We start from the raw sequence: 6,508 nt of genomic DNA on the forward strand, positions 1-6,508 counted from the left end.
ATATGTGGATGACATGGTGATTGCCTCTAACTGTACTAATGAGTTGAATGTGTTGAAATCCAGGTTACATGATGAATTTGAGATGAAGGATCTCGGTACTGCTAAAAAGATTCTTGGCATGGAAATCAGGAGGGACAGACAACAGAAGAAGCTTTGGTTGTCACAGGGTAAGTATATTAAGAAGGTGTTGGAAAGGTTTAACATGGATAAGGCTAAATTGGTAAGTACAACTCTAGCTGCTCATTTTCAGTTGTCTGTTAAACTGTGTCTTTCTACTAATAAGGATAAGTTGGATATGGCTAGTGTGCCTTATGTCAGTGCAGTAGGGAGTCTAATGTATGCTATGGTATGTAGTAGACCAAACTTGTCATGCACAGTTAGTTTGGTAAGCAAATATATGGCTAATCCAAGTAGAATGCATTGGAATGTGGTGAAATGGATTTTCAAATATTTACATGGCACTTCTGATTATGGTATCCCGTTTGAAAGTACTGATGATTGTAATATTCAAGGTTATGTGGACTCTGATTACGCAAGTGATTTGGATAAGAGGAGGTCAACTTCTAGCTTCATTTTTACCATGGTTGATGGTTCCATTAGTTGGAAGGCTATGTTGTAACCTACTACAACTTTGTCTACTACAGAAGTTGAATACATAGCTTTGGCAAAGGCAAGTAAGGAGGCTTTGTGATTAACTGGACTGATTCAGGAACTTAGTGTTATATAGGATAGGTTACACGTACTCTATGATATTCAGAGTGTGATCCACTTGGTAAGGAATCAGGTCTACCACTCTCACATGAAACATATTGACGTGCGGTACCATGTAGTTAAAGGTTGGGTTGAAAGTGGTAAGTTCCAATTATTGAAGATCCATATAGATGGAAATGTTGCAGATATGCTCACGAAGCCTGTTACATTAGCTAAGTTCAAGCACTATCTAGACTTAGTTAATGTAGTCTCTTGTTGATGGTTGACAGAGCATCCCAGAGTGTGGGGATGGAATGTCGTGCTTGGCTGTGATTAAAAGCCAAGGTGGAAATTATTAAAAAAATGTTTATTTTTATTTATTTATTGTGGTTTTTATCATAATCTTTGGATCGTCTCTAAATTCAACAGTTGTGTGGTGTCATATATACGTTTGTAAGCCATAGGAAAATATAAAGATTGCTTGTCATTTTGTGCAAGGAGAGCTAGAGGTGGGTTCTCTCTAGGAAAAATTTTTTCTTCAACAGGTTGAAGGTGAAGGCGTGTGCAGGGGATCTAGGATCAGGGAGAGACTAATCAGATCTTGTACTGCCATCGTTTCATAGTGGATTTTTCTCCAAGTGCACACTCCGTGGACGTAGGCAATCTTGCTGAACCACATAAAATCTCTCGTCTCCATTTTTCTGTGAATATTCTTTGTGTGATTTATTTTTTTGATTGGAAGATTAAAATTATTGTGAATCAACAAAAAAGAAAGTCAATTTTTTTTTTATTTCTTATAATACAAGTTTTCAAATATAGTTTATGATATCTTATTCCTTAATTCACCAGTCATAATAATTTTGTTTTAGATTAAGGAAACTAGCTCCACAATTTAAATAGGAGAATCAAAAGGAAAGTCAGAGCTAATCCACCTTCTTTCTAAAATAATAAAATGATCCCTTTTTATTTTTATGACAAATACACTTACATCCCTATTATATATTTTCTCTATATAGATGTCCCTCTAATCTCTCTCCCAAAACTTTCTAAAAGCAATACTTAGACTTATTAAGCTATCTACTTAGTTCCAATTGACACACTCCGCTAACAAATAGTCCTTATAATTAATGGTTTTGGTCATTTATGTACTTGATGCCTGAATAACTAATACTAGACTTGAAAAAAACAAATTGGACAGAATAACTCATGGTGGATTAGACAAATAATCAGATGAAAAAAATGACAATCTATATTCAATTATGTGACATATTGATGGCAGCTTGAATTGAATAATCCATGGTGAATGATGGTTAATTTGTCATTCCCAACGGTTTTTTTTTTTTAATTACTCAATTAAGAATTTAGTTCAAATCTTAATAACTAAAGTTGTATTTTAATTTATAATTTGGTAAATTTCAAATCATTTAATAACCAATTGCATGAATAGATTATTGAAGTTCAATATTCAAACATACTAGAATAATAAAAAATAAAGTGCATGAAAAATAAATGGCTACTTGTGCATCTAGATTGTCTATTTTTCACTATACATTGGTGAGTTGGCATGTTGTTATTGTTAGATAGTATATATTTTAACTAGGGGCATTTTAGTCTATGTACATATATGTATTAGGTTTGGGTTTATTTTTATTATGTTTTTAGTTATCTTGTATTGCAACCCTGTGATATTGAATTATGGTTGGCCTGTGCATAGTCTCTCTCTCTCTCTCTCTCTCTCTCTCTCTCTCTCTCTCTCTCTCTCTCCCTCTGTGTGTGTGTGTGTGTGTGTAATTGTACCATTGCATGGAAGTAAAAATCTTAACATGGTATCAGAGCAGCGGATCTTCTTCATGCATATTTGCTACTAGGTGGTCGTTTGGAGCTCTCGCAGACGCGGTGGTCGTTCAGACCTTGCAGTCGCCTTCGTCATTCAGAGCTCCCTACAGCCGTCATCGCTCAAAGCTCTCGCAGACACTCTTCCTCCCTCTCTTTTCGACAGCACCGCGCCTAAATCCCTCTCTTTTTGATAGCACGATGTCAAGCCCTTGATTTCTCAAGAGATTTGATTCAATCTTTGCCTCAACTTGGTTCGATTCAGGTGATTTCTTCATTACTCTCCTCGATTTCTCCTACTCTCTCCCCTTTGATTTTTGAAGATGTCAAAACCCCAATTTTAACTCGGCCACCCCAAGCAAACCCAACAAAACAGGATTTAGCTTTGAAACTTAAAGGACCCAAAATTTTAAAATTAAGACCCTAAGTACCTCGGGATTTTCAAAAGAAAAGTCAAGTACTTTTAAATTCCCCTCAAGCATCTTTGGTGGAGTCCCTATGGTGTGGTCCTTCAATTTTAGAGTTGTCATCCTTCATAATATGTTCTTTCAAGTTTATCTTCATTTTCAAAAAAAAAAAAAAACTCAAAAATCAGTTATCATCTAATAAGGTCCTGTAGTTTTGAAATCATCATCCTACATACTAAGTCAAGTCTGCAGCAGGAACAACTCTTGGCATTAATCGTCGACGGTTTGTTGAAACCGTTGACGGTTTCATTCGACGCAAGTCACGGACTTTGAATCGAAGATCAGTAGATTAAAAGATTTTGGAGGATCTTCCTCTGGGGATTACTACAGAAGTGTTCTAGAAGTGTTCCAGTTATAGTATAAGTCTTTTGTACGCATAGGGTTACTATTTAATCAATATTTTATTACCCTTGATGATAAGCTTGATATAAGTTGCATATGAGATAGTGAAAAACAACCGCTTGTTCCTGTACACATAGGCAAATTGTCGAACCACGTAAATTCTTGTGTTATGTTTGATTTATTATTATTTTTATTCATTGTGGTTGATTGTTAATTTCTCTATTATTCATTGTTGAGTGCTTGCATTATTTGTTCCGGTTTGATTCGAGTTTGTGGGATTTTTCCGCTGCGCATTCGCATCAACATATTATTTCCAAACAAGATCACAACATCAATGTAGCCATAACATTTGATAAAATGCTAGCAATAACATTTTATCTCCCATATAACCTTAATATTCATTTCCCTAATCAATTAAGAATGAAACTTATGTACATGTTGATAAAATGATTACTATTTTAAAATCTCTCATAAATTTATAATTTAATTTTGTAATATCTAACAATAATTAAACTAGCTACTAATATAAATTAAATTTATTGATTTATTTTTACCCATTAGTGTTGTCAAATGTCATTAGATATTATTGTTATGATTTAATTTTCTAACAATTTCATATTTATGAGGTTATATGTAATGTTAAGAATATTTACGAGTTTACGCATAAAAATATTATATATATTAATAATTAAATTAATAAGTCTCATACAAATAATAATTGAATTTAATGCTTCGTATATAAAGTTGTATTTAAACTTTCAACCACTATTATTAATTGAATTGACGAAAAGGAGTTGAAGTAATAATTTTCATAACTTCTATTAGTAAAAGAATCAACTTATGAAAATTAAATAAAATAATTAATATTTTGAAAGCACTCATAAATAAAATGATTAAAATTTTAAAATCTTTGCATAAATTTGTAATTTAATTTTTGTAATCTCTAATAAAAATTAAATAAATATTTTTGTAACTACTAATACTAATAGAATTTATTCAATTATTTTTTATTTACTAATGCTATGAAATATCATTAAATATTATTCTTTTTTTTTTTTTTTTTTTGAGAATTTTATGTTTAGGCAATTTTATCCAATGTCAGAGAGCTTATAAGTTTATATGCATTAAAACACATTTTATTAATAATTGAATAAGAAAATTAATGACCACTAATAATTAAATTAAAATTTTTTGGTAATTTAAATTTTAAATTTCATTAATCTTATATAAAAAATTAAGTTGATGAATGGTAATTGAGTTAATAAGTTATATAACCATTGTTAATAAATTAATTAATTTATGAAATAATAAATAATTAATATTTTAAAAAAGACCCCCATGAATAGAATGATTTCTATTGAATTTGAAACCTCCCAATAAAAATTATTATTTAACTTTTATAATCTTATTAATTATTGAATTAAAAATTTATAACCGCTAATAGTTATTGAATTATTTATTTATTTTTTTATTCATTGATGCTATCAAATGTCATTAATTTAGATATTATTATTATTTTTTTTTCCTTGAGAATTTCATGTTTATTAGATTTTAAATTCGCATGAGCTTGACACTTTTCATAAAATTATTTTTTTTTTTGGAAACTACCAATAAATAAAATGATTAAATTTTGAAACCACTACATCTATTTGTAATTTATTTTATCTAACATCTAATTACAATTGAATTAAAATTTACCTCTAATATTTATTAATGTGAGTAGACCTTTTATTCATAATTTTTATTTATATTAGTAATATATAATATATAATTTATTAAAGACAATAAGAATTTTAATGTTTGAAATAGGTTATTGATACGGTATTATTCATAATTATATTTAAAATGAATGAGACAAAGTGTATGCATTTTTGGGGTAAATATAAAATTTCTAAAACAGTGTAGTAATATATTGATAATTTAATAATGTAATTGCTTGCAAAGCATATGAAGGAGGATGGGTAAATTACTTGCATGGTTTACCACCAAAGAAACTTGTTTAAAATGTGATTAAAAATGTTAAAATTTTCAATTAATTTTTTTATTTAATAAGCTGAGGAATATTTTGTAACCAATCCATACATAATTGAAATTAATCTATAAATTTTTAATTTAGCTTTTGTAACAATTAATGATTATTAAATTAAAACTTTATATAACTATTAATAATAATTGAATAAAATTTTGTAACTACTAATATAAGCTAATATCTACCATTTTAATTTTCAGCAATGCCCCCTGAGTTTTCTTAAAATGACACTCCAATCCCTTATATTCTAAAAAATTATCAAAAAGCCTTCTTGAAGTTCAATTTTGTTGACCAAATGAACCTTTCATTATTTGCCTGTTAATCAACCATTATGTATATGAGAAAAGAATAAAATTTTAGCCATAATAAAATGTTGTTTTTAAAATGACACCTATTTAATATGATATTCAACTAAACCCACAAAGTAAGCCACAAATCAACTGATCGTCCAAACGAATCAATTTTTTAAACTATATTTTATTTGTTAAGGATATATTTAGTCATTTAATATTTATGAAACGTATATAGAAAATATTTTGTAACAATATAATTATTTAAGTATTTTTTATGAATTATTAGTATTATATATTTATTTTTCATAATTTAAAATTTTTTAAAATAATAATTTAACTATATTGTCATGCTTATGTTAATTGATTGATTCGACCTGGTCGATGAATGTTCAAATTACTTATAATTTTAATTTTCAAAATATATTGTAGTTAACTGACTAACTTGTCAAACTTAATTTATTAAATTAATGTCATTTTCTTAATTTAACTTATCAAAATTAAGTGGAAGGGTAAAATTCTCATTTCATTAATAATAAAATTTACTTTTTTTCACTGAACTTAAAGGTTTGCTAAAGGTCAGCTGATGGAAGGTTCATTTATCAATAAAATTCAACCTCGAGAGGTTTTGTAATAGTTTTCAAAAACTTAGGGAGTGGAGTTTTATTTTCTGAAAAGTGAGGGAGTGTTATTGGATTTTATCCTTGTCGCGATGTTCTCCTGCGCAGGGCGGAAACGCCAGAGTGTGTGTTGCCCTAGGGTACATGAACTAGAAAATGTGGATTTTTAAAATAATATTTTCATGGAAAATAAAGTCTATGGAGTCGTCACTAACCTTTTAGTGTGGTTAAAACACA

The sequence above is a fragment of the Malania oleifera genome, chromosome 9, assembly GCF_029873635.1.
Source record: "Malania oleifera isolate guangnan ecotype guangnan chromosome 9, ASM2987363v1, whole genome shotgun sequence".
Classification (NCBI taxonomy): domain Eukaryota; kingdom Viridiplantae; phylum Streptophyta; class Magnoliopsida; order Santalales; family Ximeniaceae; genus Malania; species Malania oleifera.